The following is a 22,490-nucleotide window of genomic DNA, read 5'->3' as shown; positions in this document are numbered from 1 at the left end:
ATGAGTAAAGTAATTTTTATTTTGCGAAGCGGGAACGTTGTTTTTAAATTTTTTCACCTATTTAAAATAAATCATTGTATGTCTGTGTGTGTGAACCTTATAGCTACTGTACTGTTAGTCAGGTCACCAAATCTTTGGGAAGTTGCTCAAAACCCTTTGTGATGATTTCTGAAAAAAAAAAATGGAAAAATCTGTTGGTTCGGAAAGTACACTGGAAAATTCATATTTTGAGCCCTGTTTTGTCCTTTATACCACTACTGAAATTCGGCAAAAGGTCATACGGGGTGTTACTCAAAATATCCGGCGAGATTACTAATTTTTATTTCGGGAAATTTAAGGAAATCATCTGTCAGGCCAGTGGTAACGCAAAAAAGCCCTCAGAAAAAACATTTAGAAAAAAAATTATTAACATTCACGATTATACCATAGGTTATGGAACAGGGAGTAATCAAAACGCCACTTAAAGCTCCCAGGAACCATCAATATAAATAAAATTTCAATATTAATAGTTGTGTGGTATTTCAAGGAAAAAATCTTAATGTGTTCGAGAAGTTTATTAAAATACTACAGACCAAATAAACAAAAAAAAAAAATATATTGTTGACTGATATTGAATAGATTCAAAATGTGCAAATGAAACTTATGCAAATAGGATTCCGTCACTTTATATTCGTATAGAAAATTTTTCAATATGACATTATTTACGGAATTTCCAAAGGTTTTTAAATATATAAGTAAACAAAATATATGTATACATATAAATTTAAAATTATATGCATGTATTTAGGGTATTAAAATACCCAATTTTAATATAATTATAATTCAAAAAATAACAAAAAAATAAGAAAGACCTTCTTGCAGCAATATACAAAATTATATCCTCATCTTCTTTATACCTATCTCTTTAATTTTCTTTTGTTTATTTTAATGGTAAGTACATCAGATACTAAATCCTCCACTCTCTATTCAAATGGAAATTTACTTATAAATTTTTTGTCATTTTAAAATATTTATTCCTGTTTTTTTGTTCTTTTTTTTAATTTTTACTTTAACATGTTGGTATATATGCCTATATGTACTGTACTTTGTCTTTGAGATTTTTTGAGAAGAAAATACTTGTTTAGTTAAGAAAATGTCAGAATATTAGGTTTTAATTTAGCAAAACAAAAATGAAATTTATGAAAAATATGTAAGAGGGTAAGAGCCAAACAAAAAAAAAACCAAATTTTACCTTTTTTTTTCTTATCTTGTTCTGTTGTTTTTTTTTTGTTTCTTTTTTAGGAAAAAGGGCAACACTTGAAGATTTTTGTATTGATATGGATTCTAAAGTTAATGCTTATTGCCTCGATTTTAATAATAATATGACTTTAAATATGGTCTGTAAATTGACCTTAAAATAAAATGTAATTTTTATAAAAAATTTTTGAATTTTGATCAAGAATTCTTTTTGTATAATTGGTATTAAAATTATGTGTGGATAGGTACTGAATTCTTTTTTATATTGTTCTGATCACGTACAAGATTGCAAGAGCAATCGTATGTAATTTAATAAATGCGCATAATGTGTAAACAATTGAAGTTGCGTGCTAGAAAATTATAGTAAAAGTTATGACCACAATTTGCGGCTATATGAAACGAATTTGCGTCTATATAAACGAATGAAATATTATCAAATTTAATAGGTTCTGCGTTTTAATATTCAATTAAGAAAAAAAAAATGAGAGCGGAAAAATTTAGTTTTTACAGTTGAAAATTATGAATTTCTAATTATTAAAAGTTTTTATTAAAAAATTATTAGAGTAGAATTATAAAATTATTCTAAATACTTTATTGAAAAACAATTTAATTATTAATATTTTACGATATAACGAGATATATGAAAATTGTAAATATTTACCTAGCATAAATGAATGTTTTTAATATTTTCAAAAAAATTGCATACTTTTAGGGTTAATTAGTTTTTTTTTTCATTTTATTGAATGTAAGAAGTTTATTTTTTCTAATTTTATAATAAAATCTAATATAAAAATTATGAAACAACTCAAAAATCTTAGAAAAGTAATTAATTCGGAATTTTACACTTAAATATTTAGGTAACAAGATGGTTTTTTGTTTAATTTTCATATAAACAAATTTAAAATGCACCAAATTGGACAGCAGTTTATATTGTTATTCTCAGTGTTATAAGCGAGTGATTAGGACTTAAAATTTCTATTTTTTGAACATAGATTCAATTTTTATTATTCATTTTTATTATTCTTCAATTAAGAATTTTAAAAATATCAATCTAGAAATGTTTAAGAGGACTCAAAGTAAATGATTACTTTTGAGGGTTTTTATAGAAGTAAACAACGAAAATAGCTTCAAACAACTGCAGAATAGATAGATAAGGTGAGACCAAATCAAGAGGAAATTGCAAAAGCAGAAAAATGAAAAGGTATAATTTTTAAATAATACAGAAATATCAGAAACTTACTGCTATTTAAGAATAAAATATAACAAACTGTTCAGATTATCTTCTTAATCGTTCGAGACAATAAATTAAATTGACGTACATCCATAATCGACCTATTTACTAAAAATTTTTTTATATAAATAAAATAAATTTCTTATATAGCTACATAATATTAAAAATTCGAAATTGAAATATAAAAAAAAATATTTTCCTTTATTTAATAAAACAAAATCTAGTTTAAGTTTTTCTATTTTTTTTTCTGTGAATTCAACAAGAAAAATTTTGTTTCATATTCAATATTCAATAATATTTCTATGAATACCCGCCCGATTCCAAGAACAACACAAAAAAAATTATAAAAAATTTTTTACCAATATTTTTTTTTTAAATTAGATTTTGAAGAGCAAACAACAACAACAACAACAAGAACATTAATAAAACAATACAAAAAAAATGAAAACCAACTCAATTTCAAATTGAACGAAGAATAAGAAAGAGAAAAATAACATTTTAAATTTCTATATACCTTTAATACTTTCACATTTTGTACCCTCAATCCATCCATCCATCCATCCATCCATCTATCTATCCATCCAGGGTATTCCTCTTTATTTTTTACCAAAAACCTTTATTTAATCACATTCATTTTAAATTTTCCAGTTTAAATTTTTTTAGTCAGATGTGCTTTTATCCACGTAAAATTAAAGGAATTGAGCAAAATAAAAAAATATGTTTGAACAAAAAAAAAGAACAACTAAAAAGATATCAGCATCAGACACAAATGCACACACACGCACACGTTCCTTCAAACACTCCAAACGTCACGCCAAAGGATAAATTTGTTATTCTTTAATGTTTTGTTTTTTCTTTTTTCATTTTTTTCTTTCCACTCCTTTGAATATTTAAATGTAACAAGAAAAAATAAATGTTATATACACATACACATGTTTATGTAAATGTGCCCACCTATGTATGAATATGTGCATGTGTACATTTGTAGGTACATATACATCCATATACAAATATACAAATAAATTAAATTATATAGTAAATTCAAATACAAAAAAAAGGAGCATATAAGTTGATCCAAGTAGCTTTAAGGTTCATTCTACATACACCAAATATATTGTACATTGAAAAATACAAAAACAAAAAGGTCCTTGTAAATTTTTGTTAAAAACAAAAACTTCTGATTACAAGAGAATAAGAAAAAGAATTTGTTGAATTTTAAATGTCATGTAGGGATAAAGAAATTCTTTCGAACTTGTAATGTGTATATGGAAAATTCCCACAAATTGATCTAATATTGAGTAACTTATTTTGATATTAACAGGTTATATGCATTAGTTCTCATGTAAAAATTGAATAAAGTAGATATTTTAACACATGATTAATGATCATACATAATGGTTTTGTGATTTCATGTGATGAGTTCTAAGTAATTTTGTTTCTATAGCGTCAATTTCAATAAATAAATTTTAGATTTCTCGTAAATGAAGACTCTTTCTAATGTGAATTTTATTAATAAATTGTTAAAATAATAAGAATAAATTCATATGGGGAATGCAAATATCATGCCTAGATTCATGGGTAATGCAAAAAAAACATTTTATTATATTTCTGGGAATTTTAAGGCGTAACATTTATTACGGGAATTTCAATTTATGCAATATTAAAACGTAAACAATTTTTATATTTACTTTGCAATTACTTGTATGCTGAATTAATGATGAATGTTATGTTGTATGCATTGTAAAGTACGTAATTATCAGGGCGACCTATCCAAAGTATTCTATTCCTTATAAATAAAAAAAACACAGTTATGCAATTTATGTTCTTTCCCTTCATTCTTCGTATTGCTAATTTTCTTTATAAATTCAATTTCTACTTCTTTTGTTCAGTAGATTAAAAATAACTATCAATTATTATTTCTCATTAAGTGTTGACATTTCATCTAACAAATGTCAACACTTAATGAGAAAAGATGTATAAAGGGTCTGGTAATGTCGAAGCAATGACGAGCAACCCCTATTCTGTCCTTAAATTTGTTACAAATATCCTCGAAACTGGTGGGCCAAGTCGGCGGGATTGTGCGCCGGGAACGAAAACATGTGCTGGACAGATATGGCTTGATTATATTTTCGGGCCAACACAGGTTTTGGTTTTCACCAACATTGGTAAAATAAAGGCATTTACACTATTTTTCTTTAAATAATAATGCCGTTTTCTTATGCTCTTAGTTTAAGTAAAATTTTTGTAATAATTCAGAGAATAAAGTATAATAAATAAATAAAAAAAAAAAAAAATATGTGTGGGTACTATCCACCGTGTGCTCACCGCAGGTGGAAAGTCATGTCTACAGGACAACAAGAAAAATTTGGCCAAAATTCGACTTTAGAAAATTAAACTCCTAGGCGATGCCTCGGGGTAGCATGTCTGGGCTGACGGCAACCTACTCTGGAGATTGGTGGTTCTGAGAGTATGGGTCTAGACTGGGGTTACCTTTCAATGCTAGGAGATGGACAAGAGTCGGACACTTTTTCACTATCATTGCGAGGGTCCGGCTTTATATGGCGCAAAATCGATCATGCGGGGTTAGACAGCATGACGAGGCTGGATGAGGCATCGAAATTTATAAATGGAGCGCCTTGACAAATTTCTTAAAAAAACTAAATGACGTCCTAGTGGTCGCGTGAGATATTAGCAAAACGACATTATTATGCTAATTACGGTGAGATTAACCTGCAAAGCCGGCCAAGTCAACCAACCAATACTGAAAAATTTTTTTATTAAATCTATTTAGTACGAAACTCCATATTTTAAACATATTATAAATACAAAATGAAATCAACAATATCACATTGGTATACATTGAATTTTTTTTCTATTCCCACAAAAATTATAACGATATGTCATAAATAAATGTACATACTCGTATATAAATTCATGTATACATATATAAACATAATTATATGCCAATACGTAGGTATACATTACTTTACATACTTTTCTAAATACATATATTTCGATCGCCTCAAGTGTAATTCTCTTAAATATTAAGCGAAAAACATTATAGACACACAAGTGTACAAATATGATTGTATTTTACATATACATATGTATGTGCTCGTTATAAATACATAATATGTGTGTATGGATATGTGAGGAAAAATGGTAAAATCCTTTAACATTTTATTTATTCATTTTTTCTCTTTTTTTTTCGATTTACTAAATTATATTCATTATTTTAAATTTAAAATATGAATAAATATCATAACATTCTCGGTATACAAAGTGTATGCACATGTGTATATGTTCATTTTCATAACATATTTTTGATGAATGTAAATATCGTACATTTACGAGAACAATGGCATAAGTCAAAATGTAGAGTCGTATTTATATTTTAATATATAAAGTTTTTCTATAACAAAATAATACAGAAAATTTGTTCAGATAATTTGGAGAGACCGGTATATCAACATTTTTTAGCCTTTAATAGTAATCTACACTCGGCTATGAATACTTTAAACTACGGAACTCGAATTTATATTTTTGAGTTGTGTCGTTATTCTTCTCAATGTGCGATATGTTAATTCAAATTCATTTGTGTGTATAGGTATAATATTTTATTCAATATGCGTCTATAGCTACACATAAGAAATATTAAAATTATGTTATGGATCGATTTCAATTCAATTTTTCAATCTATTACCATTTAAAAAGGGAAAAAGAAAAATATTATTTATTATTTTTTTTATTGTTGTTGTTAAAAGGAAAATTCTACTTAAATCTATTTATAAAATTTTGTTTTTTTCATTTTCTCTTTTTTACCTTTACATATTATTATGAGAAAAAATTCATATATTCATAACTCTTACAGGAATTCTTTTGTGAGAAAAGAGAGAAATGTTTTTTTTTGATATTAAATTTATATTAAATTTTTTTTTAATTTTTTTTTTCTTTTTTGTTAAACTTATAATAATTTTAGCTTGAAAACAAAAAATTTTTCATTAAACTGAACTTGAAAAAGAATTTATTATTATAAAAGAAAAAAAAAATCTACTTAAAATAATTTGGAATTCTTAGTATTTATTTTATTGAAAAAAAAAATGTTTTTTCGCTGAATTATTTTCGCTAAATTTCTTCGAAAATTATTTAGATAATTTTAATTCATAATTGGCTAAATAAATTAAGTTTTTTTTTAATAAATCACGTATATGCGCAGTTTTAGTAAACTACCATACCTGTATACCATAGTTTTAAATATTGAGGTGAAAGTAATCGAAGTGGTCACCATTTGACAATAATAAATATTTTATTGCCTGGAAATAAGCTCTTTTCAGAGCTGGTGAGGAAGCATTAAAATCGGATCCGTGTACAGGAGAAATCAATACAAATTCTGTATGACTATACTGCTCTTGCCATCAGGTGCAGGATATTCTCAGTATTGTAGAGACTCAGAATAACTGGGATACTGGAGGGCTATAATAAGTAATGGCTAACTGCGGTTTTTCGAAGGGTGCAATTTCTTTGTTTATATTTCTCTTCAGTAATTTACATTCTACAACATACATATGTACGTTATATACAATGAAAATTATGCACTAATTTTATGTCATAATTATCAAGTAGTTCATGATAAGCAGGTATAGTGAACAATAGTTAATTACATTAATTTTTAGCAAAAGTTGTTACAAATACAATTCCGCATTATAAACAGAAGTAAGGAATGAAATAAGGAATTGTACATAGAAGCATGGGACATGTTTGAATCAGCATGTAAATAAGCCTCTTGCCTCTCAATTTAGTTTAAAATAATGTTTCAAACTATTGATAGATCTTATGACAATTAGATGACTCTCTTCTGTTATATTTTGTAATGTAAACATTGGCTTTCAGAAGACTGCGTCGATCGAGCATCGATTATTTTTAGTTCAACATTTTCGATAATATTTTTTCATAGCTTATACAATCATAATAATTTTAAAGCCTATATAAACTCACTCATCCCTTAAATATTACTTTTATGTATTAAATACACACAAAATAAATATTGTTACTAAAAAGGTATAAATAATATTATAAACTATAAATTAGTAAATGATGCATAATAACTATGACATTTTACTGTTACAAATACAGGCTCCATAAAAATCAGAATGACAAAATGACCTTCAAGTAAAAAATGACTAATAAAATAGTCATAGAAATTAGTCATGAATGAAATCGATTGAAAATCAAAAAAGTCTCAATCCTGAATAATTTTCAAAATTTTTTTGTTCTTTGTCTAGTTTCTAAAGAGGATATATTTAAAATGTTTTACCTATCTTGCTTTTACAAGTAAACACGAATGTACCTATTACAACATTATTCAACATTTTCTAATAAAAAAAAGTAAAGGTAATTTATTTTAGAGAAGGTGGATGTCTGACGCCCATGTAAAAATTATATTTGAATTTAATGAAATTCTATAACAAATTTTATGATTCACATGAAATGATAAATTTTCTGAATTACTGCAGGTTGACAAATTAGATGACAGAATAATATTTATTATTGAACCTTGAGCAGAGAACTTTACCTTTCACAATGACATAAATACTTAAAAAGCAATTTCATTCTAATTTCATTTCAAAAATAAAAAAAAAAATGTATGGATTGTAGACTCTACGACGTCGTGTATACCTTTAAAACTAAATTTAAAGCAAGTTCACTCATTGGTTTTTGTTTAAACACAAAAAAAAAGCGTAAATAAATCATAGTTAATCTACTAAACTTTTTCTGTCAGTCTAATGGTCAACTATTAAAATTTCGGCGTAGGTACAATAAAATTTTTAATGTCGATGAATGATTTTTTTCGTATACGACTATGGAGAAAGCTGTCAAAATATTTTTGTGTTCAGCACAATTTTTCGATTCCTATACTTGCCTATTGCACATTCTAAAATGATATATGATAAAATTATTCTCTTATTACAACGATATTGCACAAGTTCAGAAGTCATCTCACAGTAATAGTTTAAGTGCCTTGATTTATGAATAATGAACTTTGTCCTAAAGAATTTAATTTTTTTTCCTTAAATTTACGGATGGAGAGGATAAACGAACTGAATGCAATGAACATAATTTCTTTCGACTTTATTGCAATTGTGTCATAAAATGGCACCTCTTAGTCTTCTCTCTACATGAGAGAATATTAAAATACTCTATTTTATTATTTTTATTGTAACTTTGAGAGAAACATAAGTGAGCTGAGGGATTTTACCATCAACTCACATGATAAAAATTAATAACAAACCAAAAAAAAAAAATTATGAAATTTTTATTTTCTAAAATTATTTTTAATTTTTTAAAAACAACAAAATTTTAATAAAAACAAAAAACGAGAACAAAACAAAAATGTTATTGTTTTACAATTTTCATCAACATTTTCATTCGGATAAAAGTTTTCATATTAAAATTCTGGAATTTTTTCATATAAATATCAAAAGGAAACCAAAATCATAAAAAAAACAAAAACAAAAACAACACAACACATACCTAATTGTTTTTCTCTTTTTCTTTTTTTTTTAATAAAATTCTCTTTGAAATAAATATTCTGACGTTTATATTTTATTTACAACTTTATACAAAATTTTAATGCCTCTTTCTCTCACGCTCTCTCATTTTTTGTATAAAAATATTATAGAGAAATTTAATGTCAGCTCAGCACATTCATTTTAAATGGTATGTGTCATTCCTTATTAAAAAAAGGCATTCAAAGTGAAGGTGGATTAGCTCACTAAAATTTAATAATTGAAAAACACAAAAAATTAAAAAATAAAATAAAAATAAATATTAATAAAAGCCTCCCCAAATACAAAGATAAACAAAAACAAAAAAAAAAGAGCAAAAATATTTTTTATCCTTTTTCAATTAAAAAAGAAAATTGATTAGAGTATAGAGATCAAAAGTTAGAGAACAAAATGAAAAAAAAAAAATTATTTTTATAAAATTATTTAGATCTCGATGCCGCGCGCAACAAAGTAAACTTTTTAAATTAATAAATTTTTAATTTTTGTGTACACAAAACACGTGTTAATCCTTTAAAGATCAAAATATTTGAGTGTGTCAAACGAAAGTCAACATAAAAATTTTGTAGATTTAAACACGAATGAATTTCAATTTTAATTAAATTTTGGTACCTTTGTTTCCTAAATTGACTATAGTTGGATTATATTAGAAAATTTGGAACCCACATAATATTTTCTATTGGGTTGACAGTATAGCACAGTACAAAATGAATCCAATTGACTTTATTAATTCTGTTTGAAATTCGTTCTCTTTTTTTAATTATTGGTAATCGGTAGATATGAAATTGCAATGTTTGATAAAAGAAAACAGAAAGGATTTTTAATAACAATATTGAAAACGGCTTTGAAAATTTAGATAACGAAAAAAATTTTTCAATATAATAGTGTAAAACTTTTCACCAAATTTACTCAATTATTTTGAGAGTTTTATTTCGTAGAAGTAACACCAATTATCAGCAACAATAAGGATGTGAAGATTTCGAACAAGGACTACAGCAATTATAAAATATCTAAAAAAAAAAATAAATGAGAACAAAAAAGTAAATCATTTCCTATTCAGCATATTTTTAATAAGACAAACAATTTTAATTAGAGATTTGGTGTGTTGGTTCATGGTACGAACATTAATTGTTTTAGTAATTTTGAGATCTCAGTTCTGATACCCTATGAATTCTGATTTACTTTCTAACGATTTAGCTAATTTTAAGCAATAAATCGAGGTAGAATGTCGGGTTTGCTGCTACCGGTGCGGACAACTACTCGAAATAAGACACGAATTTAAAATGCAAATCAAAATTAAAATTATGGGTCCTATTCATTTCCTAATTAATTTTCAGAATTTCCAAAAATTTTCTGCTATTTTTAAATGAAAATCCTTAGTTCTATTTCAGGTTTCATTAATTGAATTATTCTTAAAAATTGCTGTCATTGAGAAAAACCTTAATAAAATTAATAAATTGACAAAAGTTGTAAAAAATTAATTTGAAACTACAAAATTTTCATTTGAAATAAATATTAAATGGTGAACGTTAGTCGTCATTTCAAAGAATAAAATCACCGAATATGCCTGTCTTTTATGCTAGGACATAAAAATAATTTAATGATTAAATATAGTTGCTTTAAATCTTATGGCTCAAATTGATTATAAATATTGTTACATAATATAAAAATTATTACATAAAATTTCTTTCTGACATGGCAAAGATTATATTTTGTGCATCAATTTAATGTTTGTTTTCTTTACAAGATCATACAAACAATATGTCCTTCATATTCATTATTATTATTATTACAGAAATATTTTTTAGGATTATTGTATTCTCTAAAATATTTCCCAAAAGACATTTATTTATGATGTACGGCAAATTCCAAGAATTTATTTACAATTTATTTTTTTTTTGTTATTTTGTTTTCTTCAAAGAATTAAGAACAAACTAATTCTTAACATGGGTATAGGACAATAAAATTTTCGTTGTACTAAAATTTATTTAACATGATTGTGACGTAGTTTTTTCATTTACAGTAATGTTCGTAAATATTGAGACACCCAAAAGTTCAAGAATAAATGATCTTTAACAGATAATTGAGAAGAGGTAGGCTATTTCTTTGCTTTGAAGTAAAGTAGGTATGAAGGTATGGTCTTGTGCAAGTATTAAGTTAGTATTAATATAAAAGCAACAAAACTGAGACGAAAATAGAAAAAATGAGAAAATTAATATCGTGAGAAAAATCAGTTATTATAGCTATGCATAAGGAAATACTATCATTACGCGAAATTAGGAAAAGATTTGAAAGAGGAAAGACTACTATTACAGTTGTAGAGAACAAATTTTTATACTTTACGTGTCAAGCGTAATAGAATATATACTTCAACAAAACTAAGAACCCAGCTGAAACATGCACAAGGAATCAAAATAACAGCTGTTACAGTATGTAGATTTCTTTTAGGTGAACCACTTAGATCACATTGCTTTATTGAAAAATTCTTTTTCAAGTTTTCCAGTAAAATTGTAAGATTAAAATGCACTAAAGAAAATTTAAAATTATCAAATGATTTAAAATTATCAAATGGGGAAAATATTATCTTCATATGACTTCAAATTAAAACTTAATGTTAGTAATGGACGGCTAATTGTGCAAAGGAAAACCGCAAGAATTGTGCAAGAAATTCTAAACAAAACTGAGTATAACGATTAGGATATGCTTTACTGACGACATAGTTTTGGGGCACTTTTTCAGGAACACATTAGCAAACAATATCGCAAAACAACTCCATATCTTCAATAAAACCACATCTCTTTTGGTAAGTGTTCTGATTTTTATGCACACTACTGTATATTAATCATGGCATTTAACATGAGAATATGTAATAAATAATCTTCTAACATGAATGTTAAAATATGCATTTGTTATTTATTATTAATTACTCTCTTATAATTGTTTCGAAAATTTTTAACTAATTTAAATATTTAATTTTTTGTTTTTTTGTTACAAAGTAATTTCATTGTTTTTTGTTCGAAAAACTTTTTATTTCAAAAAAACATCAACTCAACTCTACTAAGTTTACTTTAACATATAACATGAAAATATAATATGTATATATGTATATGAAAAGTTTAAACACGTTCCCATAAACATGGCATTTTTTTTTATCAAGGACGAAATAAATTGATTCCAAATTTATAAATTTTCATTAAATGAAATGATTTTGTTTGTGTACGTACACATTGTAAAACACATGAGTATAAGAAGGAGAAAGAAAAAACATTTTTTTTTTGATAAATATTTTATTATTAATGTAGGTTTTTAGTATGCACTTCAGACAAAACCATTAAAATAAAACTTTGCCAAATTTTCAAATTTTTCTGTTTTTGCTTTTAATAAAAAAAAATTATTACGCTCATAATTTCCATTTTATGGCATTTCAATTTCATTTTCACGTTGTTTTTTTTCATATTTTATTGCTGGTCTTAAGTTTTAAGGCAATGATGTAAAAAAGAACTCTTAAATTCTATTTTGTATTTGGCGTTAATATGAGCGAAAAAAAATCAATATTTTTTTTAAATTTATTAAGAGAATTATTAAATTTGCAAAAAACTTAATAAAATTATAAATTTTTTTAAAAAAAAAATGAATTGAAATTTATTTATTCCAACAATTAATTTTAAAATTTATTCAATTTTTCTTCTCTAGAGGTCTCAAACTATTTGATTGAAAATGACATGAGTTCAACAAATTTTCACAATATTATAGAAAAATTAACTATCTGAAGGAGTGTTAAAACGTATGCCAGGAGTAAGAGCCAGTTTGGAATAAAAGACTATGGAATCAGTTCCCAAAAATTAAAATTAAAATATTCATAAAAAAAGTGAGTACCTATATTCTTACAATTATTTTTAAAATTATGAAAATAAAAAAATTGTAGAAAATTTTTTGAAAAGCAAAGCAATTCCTGAAATCATAAAATTTTTAAAAATAATAAATTTTAATTTGAATCGCCATCATATTATTTTAATGTTATTCCACGAAATTTTGTGAAATGCTACAAATTCGGATAAAAATTAACAAACGGCTCGATCAACTTGATCGGATATTTAAAATTCCCCACTACAAAAATCGCTTGATATGATTTAAATAGTATTGCCATAATCCAATATTTATTGCCAAAAGTATCTGTTTTGTGGAAAAAATCGATTTGCCAGAAATTTTAATATGTTTTAATGTTTGATAAAGATTAGGGGCTTTTGTTATTGTTTTAGACTAAAAAATTTCAGGACATTACCATGTCTTAATTTAAATTTTTTGTTTAGAATTAAAATGTTCCGAAATAATTCGACAAAAACTAAACTGCGGCACTTTGTTTCCAAAACAAAAGAAGCAAATACAAAACACCTTTCATATTTGCTTACCTTATTCTTTACATATTTGAAACTTGTTACCGTACTGGCCATTGGATTTTACTCCTTTATTTTTATTTAGAAAATTAAAATTTTGCCTCAAATGTCAGAAATTTTCATTTATATTGGATTGTGCCATATATCATATTTTCTGAACTAAATCCGAAAATTTTCAAATCAACTTCTATTATTAAAGCAACAATAATATTTATAATAAGCGTTTAAAGAAATAAATTTCCAAAAATTTCACATTATGAATTTTCTAATCAAATTTTCATTATTCGAATTTTAACATTTTCCAAATCAACTCTTAACAAACAGTGAATCAAATTATAATCAAAAACATTCAACAATTTGACTCCAGGTTAAATAGCATTTAAAAAAAAATTTTTACATTCACAATCTGATAATTTCAATGATTTCAAAAAGTTCACATTAAACCCATGCAGTTACATATGATTTTTTCTTCCAAAAATGGTAAAACCCAAAATAAAATTTAAAATTTTTTTTCTTATTACCATAATCTTCCACTAAATATGTTCGAAATTTTCAAATTAATAAAAATGCAAAAGTTTTTCATATAAAAATCCTATAACCAACTATAAAACTCTATATCTGAACACTCAGAACCAAAATCAACTTGTCCCAATATTATCTGGTACAAAATATCAACATTTTACAATCAAACAATAAAAAAAAAAAATAAAACAGCATTAAAACTTAAACATAGTAGACACTTTAGTATTTTCTTTTTTAAGTAGCATCTATATACTTATCTGTAAATATACACACATAATAATATGAATGCATTTTATAATACTCCATTGTGAATTTATTATCTTGGAAATTGTTAAAAATGAAAAACAAAAAAAAAAAGAAATGAAATTTAAACATGGAGGAAAACTTTTCTATAAAATTCATGAGAGCGAAAACTATGCAAAATGGTGTATTATATAAAATGTACTTATAGACTTTATATAATGCATCAACTATAATTTTAGTTATTGAGAAAAATTGAGACGATTATATCGGATAAGTGTGATGTATAGTGGCAGCAGTAAAAAAAAAAACAACAACAAGCCAACATACTTTGCCCTTATTGTCATTTTTTAAAAAAAAAAATTGAAACCTACATGCATATTTCATACGGAATACAGATTTAATTTTATAAAACTCGAATATGAGCATAAAATCTTTCAGTTTATGGCTACACAAGTGCTCTTCTCATAATATACCTATATACAGCACATATTTATTTATAATGTAACAAACTTAAATAATATATATATATATATATATATAAAATTTTTCATTCAAGCTTAATGCATTCATGTATACAGTCAATTCCAGAGAATTAACAACGTCGCATAGTATATACAATTTTTGAAATAATTTTGTTTTTTTTTATTCGTTTGGCTTACTAAAACACTAAAATCCGCCAAGTTTAGTAGGTCGAATATATATATATATATATATGAAAAAATTATTACACTTATGATTTCATGGTTTTTATAAAATAATAATAATAAATTTTTTTTTCCATAAATATGTGTGCAAGGATATATGGGGAGGGTATAGGAGTTACCCACATAAATATTTTCCAAATTACAAACTTTATTCATTATAATTTTTTAGTTTTATTTGTTACAAAACTACGTACGTATTTGTTAATATTCTTGTGAATGTCGTCTGTTTCCATTAAATTTAAAAAAAAAAATTTTTAAAACAATTCAAAATAGAAAAATTTTGAAAATGACTCAAAATAAGGGAAAACAAATTGATTTAGACGTAGGTGTTACAATAATTATTATGAAAGTAATAATAACAGGCATGAATGTGTTGGTAAACCGATAGTGTGGGCAAACCAAATTTCTTTAATACTATGAAACGAAATTTTTAGAATAATATATTTGCAATAATTATTGATTAACGCATTTAGAATATGAGAATTGAAAATGTATGAGCTGAGTGTGATGAAACTTCCTGATTTTGCAGATTTTAATGTATTATACCAAAGTATTCATGATTTTGCAAAAACAAATTACGTCAAAATAAATTTTATTTATTTTCCCGAAAATTTAAAAAAATTGCATACTTATAGGTGTAAAATAAAGAAAATCTCTTATTTTAGTGAAATTATCCTATTATTTAGATGATATGTTTTACATTTCATCCCTCCTTTAACAAATAGTCCGATCATTACACAATAGTTCGACCCGCAGTTCCCCTTATCTTCAAAATCAGTTTGAAGGGGTTTTTATATGTTTAAAGGTTAGGACACTTTTAGTCAAAGTATTGTAATTTGTATTTTTGTAAATATTATTAAAATACCTGTGCAGTAAGTACCTTGTAATTTGAAAAATTTTAATAACTTTAAAATTATTTAAAAAACGTTCTACATTTTAAATCTAACACCAAAACTTAAGGGAACACCAAAATTATTTTGTGATTTTTAAGTAATTTTCTAGATATTTTTACTTTTTTTCATCTTCAATTATTTGTTAAATATTTTAAAAAACTGATCTTTTTTTACTTTTACAGATAAAATAAGTTGAACACGTAGATCCACTAAGAACGTAATTAAAATATTTTACCAAAAAAACAAGAAACTTACAAAGGATTAAGTATGAATTGCAAGTCAACAACGAAAAATCTTATACAACTTTAACTAAATTTTATTCAAGCTTTTAAACTTTCAGAAAATTTTTGCCCTTCTTTTAAAAAACTTTTTTTTTATAAAGTAATATACTGTACACTAGTACATATTATATATAAATATAACGTATACCCATAATTGCCCAAATGCTTCTTCACTATATTAACACAAATTTGATATCACTGCGAGAAGAAAATTCTAAATTTCCAAAATCTAAATTTAGTTGTCTACAAAAAAAATTTATTTATAACTGGAATTATTTAATTGCTTTTTAAAACTAAATTTACAAAATTATTAAAGGCATAAATTTTCCCAAAAAAAAATGTACCATACCGTAAATATGTATACAACTGTACATACCAATAGAATTCTTAAACTATTCTTAAAAGTAATTTACAAATTCACAAGTTATGAATTTATTTCTAAAAATACTTATGAAATCGTTAAAAATCTAAAAAAAAACTTAGTAGACGGAGAATAGGTTGAGTTGGTCAGACCAACTTTAGGGTATTCTCATTTGTTACAAAGCCCGAACTCCTTAGAGTACACCGATTAATAATAGTACTTTGCTATGAGAAATATGAATTTTGTACAGGAAACGTGCTATGAAATTTTAACATGAAATCATTTCAAATTCCGGGTAATTTTAATCAATAATTCCAAGGCATGGCAATTACTTAATAATACTGCAATTGTATATTATGGCAGACTCCATAATTATCCCAAACCTACATCTCAATATTGTAAATGGAACGGCAAATTTCCATTTATTTTTCTAATATACGGTTTGAATTAAATGGGTGTAATAAAAAAAAATTAAGTGATAGGGGAAAAATAGCCACCAAAAAGAAAAAAAAAATTTTGTTTTTTTAAACATTTTGAATTTGTGTGTTAAATTTAGGGTGAAATTTTTTCATATTTTTTAAAACTTATGAATTTTCAGTATTTACCGTTTAAAAGTAATAAATTTCAGTTGAAGGCTTTGATATTTATGTGAAGAAGAGAGAAAAATATATAATAGAGTTGTATACATATATACAACTCTACAATCGTGAGTAAGGGCAGGTAAATTGTTAAAATTTTTTTTTTTAATAATTTTTTTATCACACCGGATGCATCATTTTAGTTTCATTTTAATATTTATACTCAACAGGGTCTTAGTACATCAACAGTAGCATAAAGAGAACAATTTTATGAATCGATTCCACCCAAAATGGCTTTACTGAAAAGTTAAAGGTTTCACGGCAGAGACATGCAATTTTCAGTTTTGCAAATGTTTGATTGCTTATTTGTATTCCATAAATTTATATACAAGCGCTAACACATGCAACTGTACGATCGCATACACAATTAAGTAATCAAACAGTTTGTATAATTTTACAAACTAATTGAAATTTTTATTTCATTCAATTGGTTTGAATTGACGAAATGTGAATTTAGTTGCTCAGATATCCGTGCAACGATTTTACAATGTAGCAGTAATTGCACAAATAAAAATTGTAAATCTGTCTGAGCCCTTAAAAATTATTGCTTTTTTTCTTTAATTTTAAAACAAAATTTGATCAAACTGTATCATACATGTATAACGTGCATTCAAACATGTATGATGTGTATTCATACACGCTATATTTTTTGAAATTACTTTTTTCATAAGCATATTCTATCCCAAAAATTTATCCAAACTTGCAGAATAAGAGCCAATGAACCAGAGTCTTATTTTCAAGATTTTCTATTTATTGATTCTAAGTTGTAATAAAATTGCAAAATTTGGAAAACAACTTCGACCCTAGATTCTTAATCACATCTTCAAAACTTTAAATTTAAACATGCAGTATCAATTTAAATAAACTATACACTCTTCTTTTACTTACGCAATTTTTATATATGCCACTCTTTGTAATGGTTATGTATGTGTGTAGGTACCATCAAGGATATTTATTTTTTTCAAACAATTTACTTTCCTGGAATTTATTACAAAAATTTTTAGATGAGAAAAATTATATACAGAGAAAAATATCTTTGTGGCATGCTTTTGATATACTCATTTTAGTCTACGCATAAAATTAAACATTTTTCTTTAAGCTCCACCATTTCTCATACTCCTAGTCCTTCTTAACACATCATCAACATACTTTCTTTCAATTTCCCCATATACATTTATGGTTCTAATTTTCATTTCATGTTAATATATTATAAAACATTAAGAATTCGCACACCTTTAATATACGCCTGTACAATAAATAACATTTATCTTGAAAAAAAAAAAACAAGAAGAACAAAAATGGAAAAAGGAGTAAAAATATTTGGAAAAAATAAAATTTTCTAATACGTTTCCCATATCATGAAAAATTTTTGAAAAACAAGAAAAAAAAGAGGTGAAAACTTCCAGAAGAATTAATGAAAAGGAAGAATCCTTTTCTTGTATGATGAAGATGATAATAATTTTTCCTTTCTTTCTATCTTTGTGGTTTTTCTGCCTTCTATTTTGTTTTGTTTTAATAAAAGTGAATGAAAAACAAAAGTAAGAATAAAAAAATATTATAAAAATTATGGTTGGCCTGCTTAATTTTAGGATGATCATCATCATTCAACACATTAAGTTAAGAGCTCGTTTTTATTCCCTTAAGGAGTAGACAAAATATTTTTATCATCTTTCACTTCATTAAATATTAAAATTTCATGTAACTTACTACTTATACAATTGGAATCAATCAACAAAATCATGTGTGTTTACACAAGTACGCTGAAGAAAAAAAGAAAGGAAAAAGAAAATCATTCAATGATGCAATTGCTTATGGATAATGAAAAGAAATTTTCCAAAGAACAAAAATTCGATTTTTTTTTTTTTTTGGTAAATTAAAGCTGAATGATAAAGTGTTTATTAAATAAATAAAAATTCATCATCAAAAATATTCATTGAGTCTATTTAAAGTGTTCCTTTCTCTTTAATAAAGCTTTAATGTGGTGTTAAATTTAAGACTGAAGTTTTTCAAAGAATTTAAGTAATTTAATCGGATTTAGTTATAAGGCCGTAGAGCTCTGTCCAATCTGGTTATATTGCAAATTGTCTATTACAATTCAAATGTTTTTTGTCTTTAATGTACACAAAAATTGAATCGCTTTATGTATGTGGTACAAATTTCAATTTTAATGTTAATATTAACGAACACAGCAGTGGTCATCTACTCATTCTTCAATTAATACTGCATTTGTGAATTCCTAAAATAAATTTTCTATCTTTACCTATACTCTGTTTTAAATAATTGCTCACATAAAAGGAAGAACTAATTTAGTCTAAGATTGAGCTCATGTGCTTTGTAACTAAAATTTTTTAGTATTCAAAATTAAAAAAAAAATCCAAATATTTTCACAAAGTCTCATTTCGACAAAATTTTCAGCGCCTAATTTATAAAAAATCTCATTAAATATTCGGTTTAAGTCTAAGGTGGCCAAATATTGTTAATAAAATCTGATTCAATTAGTTTCCTATAAAATATTACAAAATTAGCATTGCCAGTATAACAGATTTTCCGGCAATTTCCGGATAATCTTCTAAGAAATTTCTGGTAGACTTTATAAATTAATCCTTTTCTACATTCAAAACAAAAAATTAAATTCTTAATATAAGACTAACCAATTTTTTAAACTTAAGGAAAATAAATAATAAAATTTATAACATGTAATACACACTCTGTTATCAGCATATTAAATTACAAGTAGGTTTTTTCGAGAATTTTACAAAAATACAAAACTTTACATACACATGCATACATTTGTATTGTACTGGGTGTATTTGTGTATGTATGTACGCGAAATGATTACAGTTTTTTTAATAATTGGAAGAAAAATTGTGAAAAAAAAAATAAAGAAAAAGTATAAACGTAAATTACAGGTGTTAATTTGATGCCATAATTGAAGAAATTAATTTTAACTTTATTAATGTATGGGTAAACAACTGAATATAAATGAATAATACAATTTTATTAAAATGAATGGAAGCAATTAAGGGTGTTACTAAAAACAAAACACAAAAACAAAAAAATAAAAATTAAATTTTTTCAAAATTATTTCAAAAAATTCTAAAAAATTTTCTTTTCTTTTTTGTTTTATAATTAATGGTTTTTCTCAGTTCTTCCTTTTTAAATAAATTTCTTTACTCTTAACAAATCCAATCCTTATGCCTTTTACATTTTGATACCGATTCTATTTATAATTTCCTTTTAATCTAGATATTGGGAAATTTTTAAGTGATTTTATAACACCACACATACACCATATCATTTAAATCATGCTATTTAACTTTAAAATTGATATTGTAATTAAATATCACGGATATACTCTGTTATCCTAATGAATTTGTGTCATGTTAAATGTTCATTAAACCGGAAGTAACATATTTTATATATACATACATACATTAATGTATGCGTATATCTTTGATAAAGTAATTTTTAATGGTAGCGAAAATATCATTAAAATTCGAAAATTATTTTCCCATCGAATTCTTAAATAATATTCGGGTATATAGTGCCTATATGTATGCAATATAAAATATTTTTAAAAATTTTATTATGGAGGTGTGATAGCTACATATTTTGTGTTTTTAAACAATTGAAAAACAAAAAAGGAATTTTTTTTTTATTTTTGAAATTTAATTATAGAAAAATGAAATTTATAACTAATCCGCCCAAAAAAAATTATAAATTACTGTGCAATATACAAGAGAAACCAAATTATAATAGAAATGTAGAAAAAATGATAAATTGCATAATTTAAGGCAATTTATGTGTTAAATATAGATGGAAAATAAAATAAAATATTTTTTACTCTTGGATAAATTTAAAATTTTTACCGGTTTTTTTTTGTTTTTCAGTTTTTGGTTAGGTTTTTTAGATGTATTCAAGTAGTTCAACCATAGTAGGGCCCGGTCTACTATAAGTAAGTGAAATAACACCTTGTTGAATTTAATACTACCGCGTTTCAAACTTTGTTTTGAAGGAATTTTCTTTTAAAATCTAAAGGAGCAAAATATTTTCAATAAAGAACGAATTGCAGGATGATTGCTAGGTCTTGAATTGTTTTTCAATATCGGATTCAATAAATTTCAAATTATTTTGTTGGACTTAATAAGAGTAGTCTTAATTTTTGTTTTCTAGAGTTCGAAAATGTTATAATTATTTCCAAAATTTTTTTTACATATCATGTTGTCGTTATACTTACTGCAATAACTCAATTTTCGTAAATTAATTGGCATACAATAGCCAAGTGTCAACTCATTTAAATCTTCATTCCAGATCTATACGTTCCATTCAAATTAATGAAGTCCATGTTGAAAATCAATATTTTACTGTAATTTAAAATGGAACTGTAAAATTTTAAACTCACAAAATTCTAACACATATGTTTTTTAGTATTAATGAACAAATTTGTTAGCTTGATTAACAAGCAAATAATAATTGCCTAAATTTATGAACCTATTATCCTGCAATTTGATTGTAAACTTTAATAGAATAGAATTTAAAAAAATTGGTACTCAAATTTAATGTTCAAAACAATTAAATTTATAGTTTTTATAATTAATTTTTATTGCTTTAAATTAAAAGTGAATAAATTTAATAAATTGCAATTTTGTATAATCGAATTATTAGATTTTTTTTTATACATATAAAATAGAAAATCACTTTACACTAAAATGAATCCACTTATATAATTAATTCAACTATAAAATCAAAAAAATTTTTAATATATTGTTTGAGAGCACAAAAAAATATATTGACATTATTGACGTACAGAAAAATAAGCAACAAAAATTAAACAAATTGTTACCGCCAATAGATGTCCCCAATAACCGTCTCATTCCAATTTAATTTTAATTTTAGGCTTTTTCTTCAGCATAGTAATCTCACAATTAAATTATGTTAACCCTTCTGGGTATAGACGAATAGAATGATTGAATGGATAGATAGAGTGGAATGGATTAATGTTTCATGCTCTTTAATATATTGTAATTTATACATTTAATGTCAAATCTTCTCTTCTCTGTTGTTCGTCTCTCTATTTCTTTGAGTTTATATAGAATAAATAGTGTTGAATACATGTTATGTTATAAAAATCCAACTTGAGTAACCAAGAATGTCTGTTCCACCATATTAGTTGCCACGTTTTTTTAATAATTAAGTAAATATAATTAAAAATTTTATATTTATTTTGACTAACATTTCCTTGAAGCTTCAGCTATAATATTAATAATCTTTCGGCAAATATTAAATTTTTATTTAAAAAATTCTCACCATTCGAATTGAATATTGTGTTGAAATTACTATAAAAATTTACATAAAAAACTAAATTCGTGAATTCTAAAATAAATAAACAGAAAATACGCCACCTGTGCATGTAGGACCACATTA

This window comes from Condylostylus longicornis, unplaced genomic scaffold (assembly GCF_029603195.1).
Source record: "Condylostylus longicornis isolate FDR11 unplaced genomic scaffold, ASM2960319v2 ptg000084l, whole genome shotgun sequence".
Lineage (NCBI taxonomy): Eukaryota > Metazoa > Arthropoda > Insecta > Diptera > Dolichopodidae > Condylostylus > Condylostylus longicornis.
Note: the sequence above shows the minus strand (reverse complement) of the source record.